The sequence below is a fragment of the Pongo abelii genome, chromosome 19 (assembly GCF_028885655.2).
Source record: "Pongo abelii isolate AG06213 chromosome 19, NHGRI_mPonAbe1-v2.0_pri, whole genome shotgun sequence".
NCBI classification, from domain to species: Eukaryota; Metazoa; Chordata; class Mammalia; order Primates; family Hominidae; genus Pongo; species Pongo abelii.
The window spans coordinates 43,484,558-43,507,996 of record NC_072004.2 but is presented as its reverse complement, the minus strand read 5'-3'; the positions used below and the strand labels follow the sequence as shown (position 1 = coordinate 43,507,996).

The 23,439-nt window shown below is 44.3% G+C and overlaps 1 protein-coding gene and 1 pseudogene across 2 annotated transcripts in view; both read right to left on the bottom strand.

Moving 5' to 3' along the window:
* The window catches only part of TAOK1 (TAO kinase 1), a 162,533-nt gene extending 141,206 nt beyond the window's left edge, over positions 1-21,327 (bottom strand). Inside the window, exon 1 of one of the 2 annotated variants that reach the window (XM_024234836.3) lies at positions 20,627-21,327. The gene's annotated coding sequence lies outside the window, so the exon portion shown is untranslated. Of the gene's footprint in view, positions 1-13,517; positions 13,620-20,626 lie in introns of those variants that run through there. The other variant, XM_054536582.2, reaches the window with a different exon arrangement.
* Positions 21,328-23,009: 1,682 nt separating this feature from the next.
* Positions 23,010-23,133, bottom strand: LOC112129856 (U4 spliceosomal RNA; annotated as a pseudogene).
* Positions 23,134-23,439: the final 306 nt, after the last annotated feature.

Sequence of the window (23,439 nt, the reverse complement as noted above, 5' to 3'; positions counted from 1 at the left end):
ATCAACATTTATATGGGTTCATGAAACTATGCTGTGCTTTTTACTTTCGTTGTATAAATAGTTGCCCTAGTTCACTGCCAAATTCTCTACTATAACCGCTAGCTGCTATCCAACACTTAAAGAACTTAAACTTTAAAAATTCAATTAGATTCTATTCAACAATTAGTACTGTATGTCCTATGCTAGGCATTAAATGGGAGGGACACAAAATAACCATAGTCCTAGTAAAAGCTAAGACAATTAAGTACTTACAAAAAAAGGAAAATATCTCATTAAGTACTAAACTGGGACACTGATAAATGAGCCAAAAAGAACTTAGAGAAGAACAAGGACAGTATAAGCTGAAGCAGTTGGGGACAACTTCATGGAAGAGGACTTGAATGGAAGAGGACTTGAATGGAAGAGGACTTGAATGGACAGAGAGAAAGAAGAGATGAGACCAAAAGGGCACTAAAAGAGACATCATGAACATAAGCAAAGTGTGCTGGGCAGTAATCAGAAATAGGCTGTATCAGCTGGGTGTGGTGGCTTAACGCCTGTAATCCCATCACTTTGGCAGGCCGAGGCAGGAGGATCACTTGAGGTCAGGAGTTCGAGACCAACTGGTCAACATGGTGAAACCCCGTCTTTACTAAAAATACAAAAATTAGCCAGGCATGGTGGCGCATGCCTGTAGTCCCAGCTACTCGGGAGGCTGAGGCAGGAGAATCACTTGAACCTGGGAGATGGAGGTTGCAGTGAGCTGAGATCGCACAACAGCACTCCAGCCTGGGTGACAGAGTGAGATCCTGTTTCAAAAAAAGAGAGAGAGAGAGGGAGAAAGAAAGGAAGAAAGGAAGGAAGGAAGGAAGGAAAAGCAAGCTGCATAGATATGAAGGGGTCAATCAAAGATAATCTTTAAAAACAATTACATGCAAAAAGTATTTATGGTAAAGAGTCAGAACAGATATGGAGGATTGGTTATTAAGGGAGAAGGGACACGAGGGAGCCTTCAGGAAAGCTGGAAACTTTCCATAACTTAATCTTAGTAGATACATTGGTTAAAAAAAAATTCATTTAAGCACTTTATTGTTTGTACATCACAACTGAAAAAAATACACACAAATAGTTGCCAGATTATCATATAGAAAGTACTTCTGTAGGCCAGGCACAGTGGCTCTCGCCGGTAATCCCAGCACTTTGGGTGGCAGAGGCAGGTGGATTACTTGAGGTCAGGAGTTTGAGACCAGCCTGACCAACACGGTGAAATCCCATCTCTACCAAAAAAAAAAAAAATTATCCAGGCATGGCGGTGTGTGCCTGTAGTTCCAGCTACTTGGGAGGCTGAGGCAGGAGAATTGCTTGAACGTGAGAGGCAGAGGTTGCAGTAAGCTGAGATCCTACCATTGCACTCCAGCCTGGACAACAGAGTGAGACTCTGTCTCAAAAAAAAAAGTAAAAAGAAAGTACTTTTGTAGGTTTGTAGAAGTAAAACATAAGATACTACATAAGGAGATAAGTCTTATACCAATATGTAAGGGGAACTGAAATGGGAGAGAAAAAGACAGCCTTTTAAGTAATGTAGAATTAAGATAATAGTACTAGCTGGCTGAGCGCAGTGGCTCACGCCTGTAATCCCAGCACTTGGGGAGGCCAAGGCGGGTGGATTACCTGAGGTCAGGAGTTCAAGACCAGTCTGGCCAACATGGTGAAACCCCGTCTCTACTAAAAAAAAATACATTAGCCAGGTATGGTGGTGGGTGCCTGTAATTCTAGCTACTCGGGAAGCTGAGGCAGGAGAATCGCTTGAACCCAGGAGGCAGAGGTTGCAGCAGTGAGCCGAGATCGCGCCACTGCACTCCAGCCTGGGTGACAGAGCAAGACTCCATCTCAAAAAAAAAAAAACAAAAAAACCCTAGCCAACACTTATGTAACACAATAATGCCAGGTACTATTCTAAGAGCTATACGTATAGGCCAGGTGTGGTGGCTCGTGCCTGTAATCCCAGCACTTTGGGAGGCCGAGGCGGGCGGATCACCTGAGGTCAGGAGTTCAAGACCAGCCTGGCTAACATGGTGAAACCCCGTTTCTGCTAAAAATACAAAAAAATTAGCCAGGCGTGGTGGTGAATGCCTGTAATTCCAGCTACTCGGGAGGGTGAGGAAGGAGAATCGCTTGAACCTGGGAGGCGGAGGTTGTGGTGAGCCAAGATCGTGCCATTGTGCTCCAGCTTGGGCAACAAGAGCAAAACTCCGTCTCAAAAAACAAAAACAAAACTAAGAGCTATACATGTAACAATGCATCTAATCCTTTTAACACTATGTGGAAAGTATTATTGTTCCCATTTTACAGACAATGAACTGAGGCCCAGAGATTAAGTGCTTTGCCCAGGCTCACACAGCAAAGAGAACATCCATGACGATAAACTTTTTCACCACTTTACACCACATACATATCCATGAATACATAACAGGACAAAAACAAACTAAAAATAGCAACAATAATAAGACTAAAACAAAACAGGGACTAAAATGATACTTTTACGGATAGAGTGCTTCCAACAGCAATAGCCCTTTTCCCCATCCTATAAATTCAATGTCAGCATCCCCACCTGACTTTAAACCTTACTGAGCAAATATATCATCTGCATAATCATCCTTACATCCCCTACTCCTAAAATAAGGCTACACACACACACACAGACACACGTACACCCTCTCACAAGAATGTTACAGATACTTGGAAAAGAGAACAAAGAATGAAACACATTTCAAAAGAAGAAATCCCACGACTTCATAACCTATTGTGTGAATATAGGTGAGAAAAGAGATTAAACAAATCAAAAATAATCCCAAAGTTTCTAATTTAGAAGACTTAGGGTTAGCAGAAATAAAAATACATGTCCATACGCTGGGTGCGGTGGCTCATGCCTGTAATCCCAGCACTTTGGGAGGCTGAGGCGGGTGGATCACGAGGTCAGGAGATCGAGACCATCCTGACTAACATGGTGAAACCCCGTCTCTACTAAAAATACAAAAAATTAGCCAGGCATGGTGCGGCCGCCTGTAGTCCCAGCTACTCGGGAGGCTGAGGCAGGAGAACGGCATGAACCTGGGAGGCGCAGCTTGCAGTGAGCTGAGATTGCACCACTGCACTCCAGCCTGGGCAAGAGTGAGAATCCATCTCAAAAAAAAAAAAAAATATATATATACACACACACACACACACACACACACACACACGTATATACAAGTATATGTCCATAAAAAGGCTTATATACAAATATTGCTAGCAATCTTATTCATAATAGCCAAAAACTGGAAATAATTCAATTATCAATCAACAGGTAAACATAAACAAACAGTGATATATCCAAACACTAGACTATTACTAAGCAATAAAAAGAAATGACCTAATGAAACACACAACATAGATAAATATCACAGCTATTATGCCAAGAGAAAGAAGCCAAACACAAAATCGCATACTGTATAATTCCATTTCTATGAAACTCTAGAAAAGACTAATCTCATTTACAGCAATAGAAATCACATCAGAGGCCTGGTGTGGTGGCTCATGCCTGTAATCCCAGCACCTTGGGAGGCTGAGGCGGGTGGACTGCCTGAGCTCAGGAGTTCGAGACCAGCCTGGACAATACAGTGAAACCCCGTCTCTACTAAAGTACAAAAAATTAGCCAGGCGTGGTGGCATGCACCTGTAATCCCAGCTACTTGGGAGGCTGAGGCAGGAGTATCACTTGAGCTCAGGAGTTTGAGACCAGCCTAGGCAATATGGCAAGGCTAGGGAAGGATCAAGTCTGACTCATTTCTGTATCCTGGCACAGTATCTTGAAAATCTCTACAAAAAATCAAAACATTGGTCAGGAATGAATGGCAGCATGCTCCTGCAGTCCCAGCTATTTGGGAGGCTGTGGCAGGAGGCTCACTTAAGCCCAAGAGTTCGAGGCTGCAGCGCATGCCACTGCACTCCAGCAGCCTGGGTGACAGAGCCAGACTCTGCCTCAGAAACAAAACTAAACAACAAAACATGTTATTAACATTGAAATAGGTAGATAAATAAGGAGAACCTTTTGCAAAAGATTAAGAAGATGAGTTCAATTTAGATATGTTCACCCCAACGTGTCTTCAAAAAGAGTAAGATACCTCAGTTGGGCATTGTGGCTCATGCCTGTAATCCCAGCACTTTGGGAGGCCAAGGCAGGTGGATTGCTTGAGCCCAGGAGTTCGAGACTAGCCTGGGGAACATGACGAAACCCCATCTCTACAAAAAATACAAAAATTAGCCAGGTGTAATGGTGGGCACTTGTAGTCCCAGGTACTAGGGAGGCTGAGGTGGGAGGATCACCTGAACTTTGGGAGGTCAAGGTTGCAGTGAGCCATGGTTGTGCCCCTGCACTCAAGCATGGGTGACAGAGTGAGACTCTGTCTCAAAAAAATATAAAAATAAAAAAGATTATCTCCGTCAGGCAATTGGGTATAAAGGATGGAGTTAGGGAGGCAGCAGGAAGAGAGGGAGACAGAGAAAAGCATTGTGTTGAGAGACACCTACTGTTAAAAGCAGTAAAAAAGAACAACCAGTAAAATACAAATTTTAAGAAGAAAGACAGTCAGACATGGTGTCTCATGCCTGTAATCCCAGCACTTTGGGAGGCCAAAGCAGGAGAATGGCTTAAGGCCAGGAGTTCAAGACCAGCCTACACAACACAGCAAGTCCCCATTCCTATATGTGCCTATAGTCAGTCCTGGTTCCTCAGGAGGCTAAGATGGGAAGATCACTTGAGCCCAGGAGTTCAAGGCTGAAGTGAGCTATGATGGCACCACTACACTCCTGCCTGGGCAAAAGAGCAAGACCCTGTATCTAAAAAAAGAAAGAACTGTAAGAGGTTACTAGGAATGTTCTCTATCTTGTTCTTTGTGATGATTACATGAACACATACATCTGTAAAAATTCAACAGGCTTACACTTTATATTTATGCACTTTGCTGCATTAATTATACCTCAATTAAACAGTTTTAAAAAAAGAAAAATGGCTAAGCATGGTAGCTCACACCTGTAATGCCAATACTTTGGGAGGCCGAGGTGTGAGGATCACTTTAGCCCAGGAGTTCAAGACCAGGCTAGGCAACATGGAGAAACCCTGTCGCTACAAAAATTAGCTGGCCATGGTGGTGTAAGCCGGTAGTCTCCCAGTTGCTTAGCTGGGGGGGTGGGTAGTGTACTCCTGTGGTCTCAGCTACTTGGGAACCTGAGGTGGGAGGACTGCTTGAGCCAGGGAGGTCAAGCAAGGCTACAGTGAGCTGTGATTGTGCCACTGCACTCCAGTTTGGGCAAAACAGTGAGATCCAGTCTCAAAAAAGAAAAAAGAAAAGAAAAAAGATATGGCCCAAAAGTACCTTTTCAGCTTCATTTTACCAAATACCCATCCCAAATCACATAAATAACCTATAGCCACAAATGATCAGTAGTCACCCCCTTCAATATTGATCATTTATGCTCTCAGGTATATAATACCCTTTGCACTTTTATTTTTTTTCAAGATCCATATAAAATCTCACTCCCTCAGGAGTCACTACTCCTAAACACCCCTTAACTCTACCTGTATAACAGCTAAATAAATGGTTCTCAATCAGGTGATTTTGCTCCCTAGGGGACATTTGGTAATACCTGAAACATTTTTTGATCATCACAACTGGGGGTGACGCTACTGGCATCTAATGGGTAAAAGTCAGTGATGCTGCAAAATATCCTATAATGCATAGCACAGATCCCTACAACAATGAATTATCCTACCCAAAATGTCAATACTACCACGGTTGGGAAACCCTGCACTACACTATTGTATGTATTTACTTGCAAGCCTGTATCCCTACTAAACCACAAAATGGGAGAGATCAAGTCTTACTCATTTCTGTATACTGGCACAGTATCTACAAAATAACACACCAAAAAAAGTATTAATAAATACAGATGTGTCATTACTGAACCTATTTTAATAACTACACTGCCTAGAATGCTGCACTCAAAAAATATAAGAAATACATATGTCATTGCTGAATCTTACTTCGATATGAAAGCTACATAACTTACTGGCTAAACTGGTTGTCTTTTTTTTTCTGAGATGGAGTCTCACTCTGTCTCCCAGGCTGGAATACAGAGGTTAAATCTCGGCTCACTGCAAACTCCGCCTCCCAGGTTCAAGCAATTCTCCTACCTCCACCTCCTGAGTAGCTGGGATTACAGGCGACAGCCACCACACCCAGCTTATTTTTGCATTTTTAGTAGAGATGGGGTTTCGCCATATTGGCCAGGCTGGTCTCAAACTCCTGACCTCAGGTGATCTGCCCACCTCGGCCTCCCAAAATGCTGGGATTACAGGCATGAGCCACCACGCCTGGCCTAAACTTGTGGTCTTTAAAAGCAAATTCCATCAATCGCTATCTTGACTTGGTGTTTTCATAGTACATACCAACAAATTACAAATTATAACTATGTGAGTATCTCAAAAGAGTATTAAACTCAAATTTATTTCCAAATTTACTGCAGCATGAGTAAACCAACTGGCTTAATGTCTGTGCTCCGAAAGGATTTTTAAAAGGACACGGTTTCAGCAGGGCAAGGTGGCTCACGCCTGTAATCCCAGCACTCTGGGAGGCCAAGGCGGGTATATCTTCTGAGGTCACGAGTTTGAGACCTGCCTGACCAACATGGTGAAACCCCATCTCTACTAAAAAAATATATATACAAAAATAAGCCGGGCCTGGTGGCACATGCCTGTAATCTCAGCTACTTGGGAGGCTGACGCAGGAGAATCGCTTGAACCTGGGAGGTGGAGGTTGCGGTGAGCCGAGATCATGCCATTGCACTCCAGCCTGGGCAACAAGAGCAAAACTCCATCTCAAAACAAAGGACACTGTTTCAAAAATTTTTTGAACTCATATCATAGTGCCATTTGAATAAAATAGAGTAAAATAATGGATACTAAAATCTAGGCTATCATTTCACCTAACTTTAATCTAATAAAATTTATGTTAAAATACAGAATGGTAGCGTATTTTAACATATTGTCAAAAAATTAAACAGTTTTTACTTACCTATTTATTTATTTAGACACAGGGTCTCACTGTTGCCCAAGCTGGAATGCAGTAGCACAATCATGGCTCACTGCAACTCCATCCTCCTAGGTTCCAGCAATCCTCCTGCCTCAGCCTCCTGAGTAGCTGGGACCACAGGCACATGCCACCATACTTGGCTAATTTTTTATTTTTAGTAGAGATGAGGCCTTACTATGTTGCCAGGCTGGTCTTGAGTTCCTGGGCTCAAGCGATCCCCTTGTCTCAGTCTCCCAAAGTGCTGGGATTACAGGCGGAAGATATCATGCCTAGCCAAAAGTTTTTATATCATAGTTATTTCACTTATTTTAAAAAATATTTCCGGCCAGGTGCGGTGGCTCATGCCTGTAATCCTGGCACCTTGGGAGACTGAGCTGGGTGGATCACCTGAGTCCAGCAATCCAAGACCAGCCTGGGCAACATGGTGAAGCCATCTCTACTAAAAATACAAAAAATTAGCTGGGTGTGGTAGCACAGGGCTGTAGTCCTAGCTACTTGTGGGGCTGAGGCAGGAGGATCACTTGAGCCCAGGAGGTCAAGACTGCAGTAAGCTGTGATCCTACCACTGCACTCCAGTCTGGAGTCCTACAACAGGTTCTTAAAAGAGTAAGACCCTGTCTCAAAAACAAAACAAAACAAAAAAAATCCCCCCCCCACACACACACAGAGAAATATTTCATATCTCAACACTGTTTCATTTTTTACATGCCCAGCCAACTTTTTTATTCTTGATTAAAGATTAATGGCATTATTTTATAGAATTAGACATTCACACATAAAACACAAAAATACTTTTTCACTACCTAAGCTGAAGATAAAATGGTCTTTTAATTACTCCATTTTCAAATTATTTGTTCTTTTCTAGAGAATTAAAAAATCATTATCACTAATAACTACATGTCAAAGTAAAGAATCTAGGCCAGGCATGGTGGCTCACACCTGTAATCCCAGCACTTTGGGAGGCTGAGGTATGAGGACTGCTTTGGTGTAGGAGGTCAGGGCTGCAGTGAGCTGTGATTGTGCCACTACACTCCAGCCTGGGTGACAGAGCAAGACCCTGACTCAAAAGAAACACAAAAAACAAAAAAGAATCTGAAAGTGAGCACATTATATTGCCCCTCTGGGACTCAAAACTCTAATTCCAGTAAATAAAACCAACTGAAATACCATACTCCTATCAAGTAATGAGCCCTATAAAACATCATCATCACCTACCATTTATGCAGCAGGAGATTACTTAAATACTATATATTAAATAAAACAACATATACTATACAAAGTTTCTGTACAACAATGAAGAGCAAAGTTTCCTTATCAAGTACAATCAAGGATATGGATGGTTTTGGCAAAGAGACAAAGCTTTTCCAATTTTCAGTAACACTAAATTCCCCAAGTCTAAAAACGGAAAAAACTTGACCTTGTTTAGTAATGCTGTTCATCAACTTTTTCTGAAACCTCTTTCTCAATCTCAATGGGAATAAATTGTAACAAATCAATCCAAAATACAAACTAGAGGTTTATAACTACTACCATGAGTGAATTAAAAACATCAACTAAAACATAAATATTATGGTTAGATGTAACACACTGCAGCACACTGATTTTTTTTTTTTTTTTTTTTTTGAGACAGAATCTCACCCTGTCACCCAGGCTGGAGTGCAATGGCACAATCTTGGCTCACTGCAACCTCCACCTCCCAGGTTCAAGCAATTCTCCTGCCTCAGCCTCCCTAGTAGCTGGGATTGCAGGTGCCCGCCACCATGCACGGCTAATTTTTTTTTTTTTTTGAGACTAAGTTTTGCTCTGTCTTGATCTCTTGACCTTGTGATCTGCCCACCTCGGCCTTCCAAAGTGCTGGGATTACAGGCGTAAGCCACCATGCCGGGCCTAATTTTTTTGTATTTTTAGTAGAGACAGGGTTTCAGCAAGTTGACCAGGCTGGTTTTGAACTCCTGACCTCAAGTGATCCACCCACCTCGGCCTCCCAAAGTGCTAGGATTACAGACGTGAGCCATCATGTCTGGCCTGGTATTTTTAAAATATACTTAATATACTTAATTAGTCACATAATAATTTTATGAACAGACATATTTCAATTAAATTAAATCTATATATGTCCACAAATAAAATAAAAATAAAAGATATTTTCTTAATATCTTCTAAATAAAAAGTTTTCAACCAGGCATGGTGGCTCACACCTGTAATCCCAGCACTTTCGGAGGCTGAGGCAGGCAGATTGCTTGAGCCCAGGAGTTCGAGACCAGCTTGGGCAATGTGACAAAACCTCATCTCTACAAAAAATACAAAAAAATTAGTCAGGTATGGTGGCGCATGCCTGTAGTCTCAGCTACTTGGTAGGCTGAGGTGAAAGGTTCACCTGAGCCTGGGAAGTAGAGGCTACAGTGAGCCATGATCATGTGCCACTGGACTCTAGCATAGGGAAGGGGACTGAGACTGTCTTAAAAAATTAAATAAAAAATAAAAAGTCTTCTTTTTTTAAAATTCTGCAATTCATGAGAAACTGCACTCACACATAGGGTGTGACATTACACATCTGATAACACATGCTCCTTAATACAAAAACCTCAGAAGTTACCATGATTACCCAAAACTACTGGTACCCTGCCCAGGATCTTTTAGGCAAAGTCCTTGCTATCTCCTAAGCTTTGAAACCTAGGAAAGGTAAATATACCCAATATGACGACTAAATAGACTACAGATGAATCAGTAGAGATTGAAGGAGAGTTGTTGAAAGAAAAAGGAAAAAGCAAACTAAAACAAGCATACTTCAGAGACAGAAGATTAGAAGTAAAAGGGATGAGGTAAAAAAAAGAAATTTTAGTCCAGGCACAGTGGCTCACGCTTATAATTCTAGCACTTTGGGAGGCCAAGGTGGGCAGATTGCCTGAGGCCAGGAGTCAAGACCAGCCTGGCCAACATGGCGAAACCCCGTCTCTAACAAAAAGAACAAAAAGTATAAAAATTAGCCAGGCGTGGTGGCACAGCTACTCAGGAGGCTGAGGTGGGAGGACTGCTTGAGCCCAAGAAGCAGAGGTTTCAGCAAGCCATGATCACCCCACTGCACTCCAGCCTCGCAACAGAGTAAAACCCTGTCTCAAAAAAAAAGAGAAGAAAAAGAAAGTGATATGGTTTGACTCTGTGTCCCTACCCAAATCTCATGTTAAATTGTAATCTCCAAAGTTGGGGAAGGGACCTGGTGGAAGTGATTGGATCACTGGGGTGGATTTCCCCCTTGCTGTTCTAGTTGATAGTGAGTTCTCAAGAGCTACCGTTGTTGGAAAGTGGAAAGTTTGTAGCACTTCCCCCTTCACTCGCTTGCGTGTCCACACACATGCACACTCTCCCTCTCTCTCTCCTGCCAACCATGGGAAAATATGCCCACTTCCACTTCTGCTATGACTGTAAGTTTTCTGAGGCCTCCCCAGATGCAGATGCCTGTATAGCCCACAGAACCGTGAGCACATTAAACCTATTTTCTTTATAAATTACCCAGTCTCAGGTATGTCTTTGTAACAGTGTAACTGGGTACCCAGAACATATAAAAATTTGGCAAACTGCTGAGCACAATAGCTTACACCTGTAATACCAGCACTTTGGGAGCCCAAGGCAAGAGGATCACTTAAGCTCAGGAATTTGAGACCACCCTGGGCAACACAGCGAGACCCTGTCTGTACACAAAAATGTTTTCAAAAATTAGCCGGGTGTGGTGGTGCACACCTGTAGTCCCAGTTAATCAGGAGGCTGAGGTGGGAGGATCACTTGAGCCAGGAGGTGGAGGCCGCAGTGAGCTATGATCACACCACAGCACTCCAGCCTGGGCAACAGAGCAAGACCCTGGCATCAAAAAAAAAAAAAAAAAAAAGAGGCAAACAAAAGTTTCCCAGAATAATGTTTACCCTTACTTTATGCACCACACTGACACTCCCCATTACTTTTTAAAATTGTTATTGTGACTCACTAAATTGAATTTACAAGCCATTAATGGATCACAAACTAAAGTTTGAAAGCACTGGCTTAGAGGAACTAAAAATCATAGGAAAGTCCTTGCTTTCCTATGAATATCCAGCTTGAGAAAACTATTCAGAAGGTGGAATTCTCCCAGGGTTGAAATACTGTCTTATCTGGCACATAATAATCACTTAAAGTTTGTTGAATTAATACATTTTGGAACGTAAGGCACTTTCAAGGTAAGGACATACCTACAAAAGATACCTAAATAAAAACGCTTAGAAGAGCATGGGTACTCTGAATCCCTTCAAAGACAGGGATGGTAAGAAGAGCTCCAGGAGGTAGAATAGGGATACCAAATTTTTCTTAAATAAACAAAGTAAGTACTGGAAAAGAAATGTCATTTCTTTTTTGTTTTTTTTTTTTTGAGATGGAGTTTTGCTCTTGTCTCCCAGGCTGGAGCGCAATGGCACGATCTCGGCTCACTGCAACCTCTGCCTGGTTCAAGTGATTCTCCTGCCTCAGCCGCCCGAGTAGTTAGGATTACAGGCACCCGCTACCACACCCAGCTAATTTTTGTGTTTTTAGTAGAGACAGGGTTTCACCACGTTGGCCAGGATGGTCTCGAACTCCTGACCTCAAGCAATCCACCCGCCTCGGCCTCCCAAAGTGCTGAGATTACAGGCCTGAGCCACCACGCCCAGCCTGAAATGTCATTTCTTAAGACAGGCTTTATATCCAGCAAAGGAAAAAGAAAACCTGTGATAAATTAAAAACTCCCATCAGAGGTGGGCACAGTGGCTCCTGTCTATAATCTCACCACTTTGGGAGACCAAGGCAGAAGGATCACTTAAATTCAGAAGATCAAGACCAACCTGGGCAACATACTGAGACCTCGTCTGTACTAAAAATACAAAAAAATTAGCCAGGTGTGGTGGTGCACGCCTGTAGTCCTAGCTGCTGAGGTGGCTGAGGTGAGAGGATCGCTAAGTCCAGAAGACTGAGGCTGTAGTGAACTTTGATCTCACCACTGCACTCCAACCTGAGTGACACAGTGAGAATCTATCCCAAAGAAAGAAAAAACTCCCATTAAGTACTACACAGTAGTCCATTATAGGTGCAAAAAGTTACTAAGCTACCTTGATAGTCTATTTCTTTCAAAAATATATGTCAGACTCCAGATATATAAATCCAATATCGCCAGGCGCAGTGGCTCACACCTGTAATCCCAGCACTTTGGGAGGCCAAGGCGGGCAGATCATGAGGTCAGGAGATCGAGACCATCCTGGCTAACATGGTGAAACAAAATACAAAAATTTAGCTGGGCATAGTGGCAGGCGCCTGTAGTCCCAGCTACTCAGGAGGCTGAGACAGAAGAATGGCATGAACTGGGGAGGCAGAGGTTGCAGCGAGCCGAGATCGTGCCACTGCCCTCCATCATGGGCGACAGAGCGAGACTCCGTCACAAAATAAATAAATAAAAATAAATCCAATATCAAATCAAAATTCTATAATGCAACTCATCCTTAAATATTAGACTCTCCCCAGCACTTTGGGAGGCTGAGGCAGGTGGAACCACTTGAGCTCAGGAGTTCGATACCAGACCAGGCAACATGGCAAAACCCCATCTCTACAAAAAATACAAAAATTAGCCAGCCTGTAGTCCTAGCTACTTGGAGGGCAAAGGTGGGTGGATCACTTGAGCCCGGGAAGGCTCAAGGCTGCAGTCAGCCGAGATCGTGCCACTGCACTCCAGTTTGGGTGACAGGAGTGAGACCCTGTCTCAAAAAAAAAAAAAAAATTATCTCTATGTACTCATAAACATTTATATTAGGCAGCTAGTGTGTGATAGCCAACAATTTATTGAGTGTTATCATGTATCAGGCAGTAAGTTAAGTACTTAGCAAGCATTATCCTATTTAAACAACCCACTATATACTATCTTCACATTAAAGGGTGTGGTGGCTCACGCCCGCCTGTAATCCCAGCACTTTGGGAGGCCAAGGTGGGTGGATCACCTGAGGTCAGGAGTTCAAGACCAGCCTGGCCAACATGGCGAAACCCTGTCTCTACTAAAAAAACAAAATCCTTAGCCAGGCATGGTGGCACATGCCTGTAATCCCAGCTACTTGGGAGGCTGAGGCAGGAGAATCACTTGAACCCGGGAGGCCGAGGTTGCAGTGAGCCGAGATCACGCCATTGCACTCCAGCCTGGGCGACAAGAGCAAAACTCCATCTCAAAAAAAGAAAAGAAAAGAAAAAAGAAAAGAGAAAAGAAAAGAAGCCGGGCGCAGTGGCTCGCATTTGTAATCCCAACACTTTGGGAGGCCAAGGCAGGCGATCACCTGAGGTCATGAGTTCATGACCAGCCTGACCAACATGGAGAAACCCCATCTCTACTAAAAATACAAAAAATCAGTTGGGCATGGTGGCGCATACCTGTAATCCCAGCTCTTGGGAGGCTGAGGCAGGAGAATCGCTTGAACCTGGGAGGCAAGGGTTGCAGTGAGCGAGATCATGCCATTGCACTCCAGCCTGGGCAACAAGAGCAAAACTCCGTCTCAAAAAAAAAGAAAAGAAAAGGTGAGGCATAAATAGTTAAATAAAGAAGTTACCACAGGCCTGGTACTGTGGCTCACTCCTGTAATCCCAGCTCTTTGGGAGGCTGAGGAGGGAGGACTGCCTGAGCCCCCATGAGTTTGAGACCAGGTTGGGCAACATAGAGACCCCGTTTCTAGAAAAAATCTTTAAAATAAGCCAGGCATGGTGGCACAGGCCTGCAGTCTCAGCTACTCACGGCTTGAGCCCTGGAGGTAGAGGCTGCTGTGGGCCATGACTGTGCCATTGCACTCCCATCTGGGTGACACAGCAAGACCCCGTCTCAAAAAAACAAAAAAACAAAAACTGAAAAAGTTACACATTTACACTAGCAAATGATGACATACATATATATTTTTGGGGGGGATGGAATCTCACTCTGTTGCCCAGGCTGGAGTGCAATGGCGCGATCTCAGCTCACTGCAACCTCCGCCTGCTGAGTTCAAGCAATTCTCCTGCCTCAACTTCCTGAGTAGCTGAGACTACAGGTGCATGCCACCATGCCCGGCTACTTTTTTGTATTTTTAGTAAAGACGGGGTTTCACCATGCTGGCCAGGCTGGTCTCGGACTCCTGACCTCGTGATCTGCCCACCTTGGCCTTCCAAAGTGCTGGGATTACAGGCATGAGCCACGGCACCCAGCCATTTTTTTTACTTTTTTATTATTTTCTTGAGACGGAGTCTCGCTCTGTCACCCAGGCTGGAATGCAGTGGTGCGATCTTGGCTCACTGCAACCACTGCCTCCCAGGTTCAAATGATTCTCCTGCCTCAGCCTCCCGAGTAGCTGGGACTACAGACACGTGCCACCACGCCCGGCTAATTTTTGTATTTTTAGTAGAGATGGGGTTTCGCCACGTTGGCCAGGCTCGTCTGGAACTCCTGACCTCAGGTGATCCACCCGCCTCAGCCTCCCAAAGTGCTGGGATTACAGGCGTGAGCCACCACACCCAGCCCAGCCTTTTTTTTTTTTTTTTGAGACAGAGTTGTACTCTGTTGCCCAGCTAGAGGGCAGTGGCACAATCTCAGCTCACCGCAACCACTACCTCCCAGGTTCCAGCGATTCTCCTGCCTCAGCCTCCCAAGTAGCTGGGATTACAGGCACACGCCACCACGCCCACCTAATTTTTTGTATTTTTAGTAGAGACGAGTTTCCTCCACATTGGCCAGGCTAGTCTTGAACTCCTGACCTAAAGTGATCTACCCACCTCAGTCTCCCAAAGTGCTAGGATTACAGGCGTGAGCCACCACGCCCAGCCAACATTTATAGTAAGTGCCAATTTTATTATTGGTAGCTGCAAACCAGAAAGTTTTGTTCCATCCTATTATTTGATAATATTTCTCAGAAACTAAACTTTGAATGTCTTTCTAAATGTTACAGTAATTCATCTACTTCTAAACCTGCATAAAACTATTTGATCAAATAATTTTATCAAAAGGAAAAATTAGCCCTTTCTCAGCTTTAAAGATAAATTAGACGGTAATTAAGTGTCGTTATATTTAAATAACCTACAGCATAACGGTCACTGGCATTTTTAGGAGGCTGCAGTATATCTATTATGCAAGGCACTTAATAATTTATACTTTTACTTACTTTATTTACATGCCAGGTACCTAACATTTTAAAAACTCTTCCAACTTTTATAGGATACTTAATTTTGTCATCAAAAAGGTATAGCCTTAGACTGTATTTTAGAACAAAAAATCTGCTTCTGGCACAGACAGACTGATACAGAAATAACTGTTACCAAATGATGACAGAAACGTTCCAACTGAAAATAATTGTTGCTAGTCCCTCCACACAACTTTTTAATTCATGTAGGTTTTTAGAAGGTATGAGACATCTTTAATGAAATTAAACATCAATTTTTATTACTAAAAACTAAAATACTTTAAGAATGGAATACAATGGAATGAACTAATACAGGTTGTATCCTCTCATATTTTATAATAGGAAAACCTGAAGAATAATTTTTAAAATCCAGCCATTAATAATAAGTACAGAAATCGGGCCGGGTGCAGTGGCTCATGTCTATAATCCCAGCACTTTGGGAGGCCAAGGCAGGTGGATAGCTGGAGCTGAGGAGTTCAAGACCAGCCTGGGCAATATGGCGAAACCCCATCTCTACCAAAAAAAAAAAAATTAGCCAGACGTGGTGGCATGTACCTGTAGTGCCAGCTACTTGGGAGGATGATGTGGGAGGAGCACTTGAACCCGGGAGGCTAAGGCTGCAATACGCTGTGATCGTGCTATTGCACTCCAACCTGGGCAACACAGCAAAAACCCTGTCTCAAATTAAAAAAAAAAAAAAAAAAAAAAAAAAGTACACATACCTAAAGGCAGGTGAGCATATGTTGGTACTCTGCTTAATGAACATCTCAATTTTATGCGAAACTTTACTAGAGAAATAACACTTTTTTGTTTCGTTTTGTTTTGAGATGGAGTCTTGTTCTGCTGCCCAGGCTGTCAGGCAGTGGCGCGATCTCAACTCACTGTAACCTCCACCTCCTGGGTTCAAGTGATTCTCCTGCCTCAGCCTCCCCAGTAGCTGGGGTTACAGGCACCCACCACCACAACTAGCTAATTTGTTTTATTTTTGTAGAGACAGGGTTTCACTATGTTGGCCAGGCTGGTTTCGAACTCTTGACCTCAGGTGATCCGCCCACCTTGGCCTCCCAAAGTGCTGGAATTATAGGCTTGAGCCACCACACAGGCTTTTGTTTTATTTTCAGACAGTCTCACTCTGTCACCCAGGCTAGAGTGCGGTGGCATGATCACAACTCACTGCAGCCTCCATCTTCTGGGCTCAAGCAATCCTCCCACCTCAGCTTGCCAGGTAGTTAGAACAAGCATGCACCATCACGCCCCACTAATATTTTCATTTTTTATTTTTTGGAGACAGGGTCTCACTGTGTTGCCCAGCCTGGCCTCAAACTCCTAGGCTCAAGTGATCCTCCAGCCTCAGCCCCCAGCATGCTAGGATTATAGGCATAAACCACCACGCCTAGCCCCTGCTAATTAAAAAAAAAATTGTTTTTGTAGAGACAGGGTCATGCTATGTTGCCCAGGCTGCTCTTGAACTCCTGGCCTCAAGCAATCCTCCCACCTGAGCCTCCCAAAGTGCTGGCATTACAGGCCTGAGCCACTTCGCCCAGCCCAGAAATAACACTTTTTTGAAGGGATTCGTTCACATATGATCCTCATCCAAACAGCAACCCTCAACTAATACATACCAAAAATGCTCCTCATTTCTAAAAGATTAAATTAGTATGAGTGCAATTAATTGTTATAAGTAACAGAGACTAGTGAAAACAAAACAGAGATACAAATGATAAATTAAGTGATTTTAATATACAAATAAGCCAAATGCAAAACACAGAATTTATTTCCAGGTGAAAGACATGAAAGACAGATTAATCTCAACTCTAATTTCAATGCCAACAACTGACCCCTAGATAACTTCTGGATTTACTAAATATTCATGTCTATTAAGAACTGGCAAATTGCCTGGGTGCAGTGGCTCAAGCCTGTAATCCCAGCACTTTGGGAGGCCGAGGCGGGCGGATCACGGGGTCAGGAGATCGAGAGCATCCTGGCTAACACGGCGAAACCCCGTCTCTACTAAAAATACAAAAAATTAGCTGGGCATGCTGGTGGGCGCCTGTAGTCCCAGCTACTCAGGAGGCTGAGGCAGGAGAATGGCATGAACCCGGGAGGCGGAGCTTGCAGTGAGCCGAGATCGTGCCACTGCACTCCAGCCTGGGCGACAGAGCAAGACTCCGTCTCAAAAAAAAAAAAAAAAAGAACTGGCAAATTATTAAAATAAATCTTACTCATGGTTAGTTATGAGCATCCAGTCTTTCTAGTATCCTGTAACTAATGAGTTGCTTTCTTACTGTTAAAATGGCATCGTAACATGGGCCCAAATATCATGTATATACCTTGTTATACAGAAAGTTTATTTTATATCAACACCCATTCAATTACTTGCCATATCCTCACTTCTCCCAAAATCGACATTATAAAAAATACGATAATTATTTTCTATTCAGTGCACTCATACTTTTGATTCTGTACATTGCTGTACTTCTTTAAAACCTCTCAGAGTTTAAATTTGTTTGCAATACTATCCTTTAGTTTGGAAGCAATGTTTTGTTACTGTCAAGATAATCTTAAACTATTAAAAGCCTTTAAATCCAGCTGATTCTCAGAAATTCTTCCACCTATAAAACATGAGAATTATAACCAAATTAACAAATCAGATATCAGAATGCCAAAAATTAAGTCATTAAAAGAGAATCCAGTGAAAGAGCCAGTTGTGAAAGAACAGGAAGTGATGTACACTGCCATTTTGTAGATGAACTATTTAGAAACGTAAGAAGTGCCATACTAATCTGGAATCAACTCAGACTAACAGCTCTCAGCATTTTCTTTCTGACAGTGGCATCAGAGGTCATCTGAAATAACCCTCAGGCAATTTTTCCTTAATAATGTATTTATCTAATTGATCATGAACATACTTTTCCACTTTTAGGCAACATTCCTACCAGCTATGAAAAAGAGGGTTTTTTTTTTCGGTTGTCCTTAGTTATAGCATGCTGAAATATAGCAAGTAAATAGTTAACCTACACCCTATGTAAATCCTTTAAGTTTTGTAGCCTCTATTGATAAATCCTCTCTGCCTACAACTTTCCAAGGTAAAAGCAGTCACTCTTTACTGAGCAGTATGCTTCGATCAACACATGCTAGTATATATGAAATAATTATCAACAACAAGCCATAATACGGAGAATTAGACTTCCTGGCATAATTTGCCATAATGGAGAAAACTCTACATATCAACAACATGCAGCTTTGTCCCATGAAATAAATACTCAAATGAATAGTGTTATTTCAATGAATTGAGATGACCATTAAAAGGGAATAAAGAAAGCAAAGAGAATTCCATCTTCCGAGAAAAAAAAATAATAAAACTTATTTAACATACCATGTCTCCTACATTAAAATCATGATATAAAATGACAGAAACTAAGTTAGTGCCTAGCGCTACTACTAACATATTTAAATCCCTATCTTAAAACAGGTTTCAAAATGCAACAAACACACCACAAAAGCTCTATTGGACGACATTTAATGACAACATAAAATGTAGATGGCATTTGAAGTATTTAAAAATAAGTCACTAAGTCGAGCTGAAAACACTAAATACACCAAAGACAACTCATTATCTGTACACATTTTAGTCTTCTTCTTCACTTTGGGAAAAAATTATTTAATTCTATTAATAGTCATATGTGGAATATTTTGAAATCACATCACCAGCATTTACTAAACACTTGAAAAAAATGTATCATCAGTACATGGAGACTTGAAAACTACCCTTTGGTCTCAAAAAGCACTTGGCAGCACATTTCCAGAATGTTTAAATTTTTATTTATTTCTACTCAACTAAGAACAAAACCAACAAGTACTACTGTAAACCAGATAAAATGATCTGCTTTCAGACAAATATGATAGGTAGCAAAAAAAGTGAAAAATGACTGACTACAGAAAATAGATCATAGAATAATTAGGCAGATTAATAAGAACAAAGAAACAGCTGCAGAAAGGTTTGTAACCTAACCATTTTCAAAAAATTCCAATTTCAATATTATACAAAACAGTATCAATCCTAAAAATTCACAGCTTAGGGAGAAATGCCCATCAGACAGGCTGTCTGTATGTAATAATTGTTAACAATTTTTTTTTTTTTGAGACGGGGTCTCACTCTGTCGCCCAGGCTGGAGTGCAGTGGCACCATTTCGCCTCACTGCAACCTCCGCCTCCCGGGTTCCAGCGATTCTCCTGCCTCAGCCTCCCGAGTAGCTGGGACTACAGGTGCGTGCCACCATGCCCGGCTAATTTTTTGTATTTTTAGTAGAGACGGGCTTTCACCGTGTTAGCCAGGATGCTCTCGATCTCCTGACCTCGTGATCCGCCCGCCTCGGCCTCCCAAAGTGCTGGGATTACAGGCGTGAGCCACCGCGCCCGGCCAATAATTCTTCATGAACTACAAAAGTCACAGAAAAAGAAAAGGGAAATGAGGATGAGGAGGTACAAAATTATTTTATTTGAATTCTAACTAAAATCCAACCTGCTCACAAAAAAATGTCAATCCAGACATCTCTCAAAAAGAGAGACATCAAAACTGTTCTAACAGGAGAGGTGTCCCTCTCGAGAAGCCATACCCCCAACAATAACACCAGAACAGATACATTTCCCATGGACAGATCTCAGGGGAAGAGTATTAAAACGGTACTGTCATCGATTTAAAACCAAAGGAAAAAGAGTAACCTTTTCAAGGGAAGCGCCATTACTTCCCTCTCCTGCTCCCCCTCCCTTCTGTGTATACATGGGTCTGTGTATGAAGAAACTGCCTTGGACTTCTGCAGCATTGCAGTAGACTAGAGGATGGGGAAGGGGGAAGGGTATGGGGAGAGAAACGCTTCCATCACCCCTACAGAAGAAGGGTATAGATTTCCTGTGCTAGGGGGTGGAATCCACCCAGCAAGCCACCCAGAGCAGTCTCCCTTCCCAAGAATACACAGACACTACAAAGGAGAAGGAGCGGGAGGAGCAAAGGCACCAGAGGGAAAAGGGACCTCGCGCCTTTAAACCGGGGTGCACATCAACCCAGTCTCCCTGTGAGGGCCACACCTTCCTCGAAACATCCCCCTTCCACCATCCCTTCCGGTGACCCTCGGGGAAAAAGGAATGGAATTGCTCTCGCCCCTTAAAACCGGAGGGCGCCCAGCTCACCAGCTTCTTCACCCCACCCACAGAATCACAGACCCTCCTTGTCTCCCTCCCCCACCCCACTCCCACATCCCTTCTTCCACACATAGGCCCGAGTGGGCCGAATTTCCCCGCCCCCCTCTATATTCCCCTTTCCCAAAGCAGAGGTGCCCTTACCCTTTCGCCGACAGGTCTGGGGCGGAGCAGGCAGGCGCAGCCCCCTGCAGCGCTCCGGTAGCCGCTACCCTGGAGGGTGAGGAGTGAGGAGGGGGCCCGGCGACAGATCGCCGCCCCCCCCCGCAAGCCCCAGCAAGCCGCCCAGCCCAAGCTCTGCAACAAGGGGCGGCGGCGGCGGCGGGGGGTGGGGGGGGGGGCGAGGGGACGACCGGGGTCGAGGAGGCGCCCTCAGAGCTTGGGCTCAGTTAAGATGGCGCGGGGAAGTACCGGGAGCCGTCTCCGTCGCCGCCTCGGGGGAACCGGCCCGGGCCTCGGCCGCCTCTAGTCCTCACACAGCCGAGGCCCTCTCGGTCCCCCGCCGCGGCCCCTCGGCGGGCGGGCCCACGAGCAGCCCTCCGCCACCAACACCACCCCTGGTAAGGGGGCGCTCACAAAGGGAAGAGAGGCCGCGGGCCGGCCGGCGGACGGCGGGGCGGGGTCCCCCGGGGCCGGGAGGCCTCAGATGTTCGCGAGTGCCTAGTGCTTTCGGCCCGCAAAGGACGCAGGGCGAGCGGGACCCCTCCTCTCTCCTCAGGCAGGCGGCGGCACCGACTCACTCTCTTTGCCACCCTCCCTCTCTCTCCCCGAGCCCTGAAGCCACAGAGCCCGGCCGCTGCCCAGCTTCCCCCCCTTTCCCCGACACCACTCCCCTCCTCCCGACCGTCATCCCCCGTCTCCGATCTCGCGAGATTTCCCGCCTGACAGGCCGGACCCTGCGCGAGACACGACTACATGCGCGCGCGCGCGCCCTCACAGGAGCGCGCAAGTCTTGCTACGGGCAGAGTTGTCCTGGTGGCCCAGAGTCCTAGCCTCTGTCCAGCATGGCCTCACTGAGTTCGCGGAGCTTCTAATGCCACGCGGGCGTCAGGTGCATTCATTTCACCCCGGAGATCTGAAGAAGAGTGTATCTGCACTCCCCTTCCTTCCCGCTTCCCACCTCCAAAGCCCGCCACTGATCCTGCGAATAAGTTTGCCCTGAAGTGTGGAATATCCCATTCCTGCACAACTTGGTTAGACACCCCCTCCCCCGTGGGATTCAGAGGTACACTGGGCAGCGCAATCAGTATGCAGTTGAGTTTTTGAGATTCTAACAGTTGATAGTAATTCTTGGAACGACAGTAAGACTTGGAAATACAGATCTAAGCCACCCTATATATTGGTGATGTAGAAAAGAGATAACTTCTTGAAAAGTGTCTGTGGGTTTAGTAGGTTGAGTAATGAGAGGTTTTGGAACAAGAGCAGCAAACAAACTAAAGACTCCTATGCAGAGAAGAAGTAGAGTTTATATCCTTTTATCTCAAAACTTTTTTTTTTTTTTTTTTTTTTTTTAGGGAAAACTCCCCTCAGTACTTATTCAAGAACCTAGAAGCGTAAGGCCGGGCGCGGTGGCTCACGTCTGTAATCCCAGCACTTTGGGAGGCGCGGTGGCTCACGTCTGTAATCCCAGCACTTTGGGAGGCCGAGGCGGGCGGATCACGAGGTCAGGAGATCGAGAGCATCCTGGCTAACACGGTGAAACCCCGTCTCTATTAAAAAATAGAAAAAAATCAGCCGGGCGTGGTGGTGGGCGCCTGTAGTCCCAGCTAGCTACTCGGGAGGCTGAGGCAGGAGAATGGCGTGAACCCGGGAGGTGGAGCTTGCAGTGAGCCGAGATTGCGCCACTGCACTCCAGCCTGGGCGACAGAGCGAGACTCGTCTCAAAAAAAAAAAAAAAAAAGAGAGAACCTGAAAGTGTACACAAAGTGTAGTCATAAAAAATCTTGGTTCTTTAACCAACAAAACGACTGAAATAAATAAACCTGTTATATGAGTTTCATGAATAAAAATTAACTCTGGTCGGGGTGCGGTGGCTCACGCTTGTAATTATAGCACTTTGGGAGGCTGAGGTGGGCGGATCACCTGAGGTCAGGAGTTCGAGACCAGGCTGGCCATAGTAGATCTGTGCTCCAAGGAAGAAGCACGTTGATCAGGCCTAAGCAATCCGTGTATATAGTGTATGTATTACCCTCCTCCAGTCTGGCTCAGGGATGGGCAGATGATCCAATTAGAGCCAATGGGTGCAATAAGATTTTCTTTGGCTTTTTGGGAAAGAAACTTTCTTATTTTCTCCCAAAAATGTAATATATATATTGAACTCCCAAAGTGGAGTCCAGTGGTGTGATCCTGGCTCACTGCAACCTCTGCCTCCCAGGCTCAAACGATTCTCCTACCTCAGTCTCCCAAGTAACCGGGTCTACAGGCATATGCCACCATGCTGGCTAAGTTTTGTATTTTTTGTAGAGATGGGTTTCACCATGTTGCCCAGGCTGGTCTTGAACTCCTGGCCTCAAAAGATCCACCTGCTTCGGCCTCCCAAAGTACTAAGATTACAGGTGTGAGCCACCGTGCCCAGCCTATGATTTTTCAATTAGCAATAATCACACCTCGGATAAATCTCATTGGTTACAATACTGCCACTGCGCAAAGTTTCTGAAATTTGATGATGATGATAATAATAAAAATAGTGAAATAGTTAACACTTATTGAGTGCCGATTATATGCCAGAGAGAGTTCTAAACAGTCTACTTATTTACTCCTCACAGTAACCATATTGGGTAGGTATAATTATTATTCCCTTTTAGAAATGGTGGAACTAGGCCTGGTGCGGTGGCTCATGCCTGTAATCCCAGCACTTTGGGAGGCTGAGGTGGGCGGATTACCTGAGGTCAGGAGTTCGAGACCAGCCTGGCCAACATGGTGAAAAAAATTAGCCGGGCATGGTGGTACACGCCTGT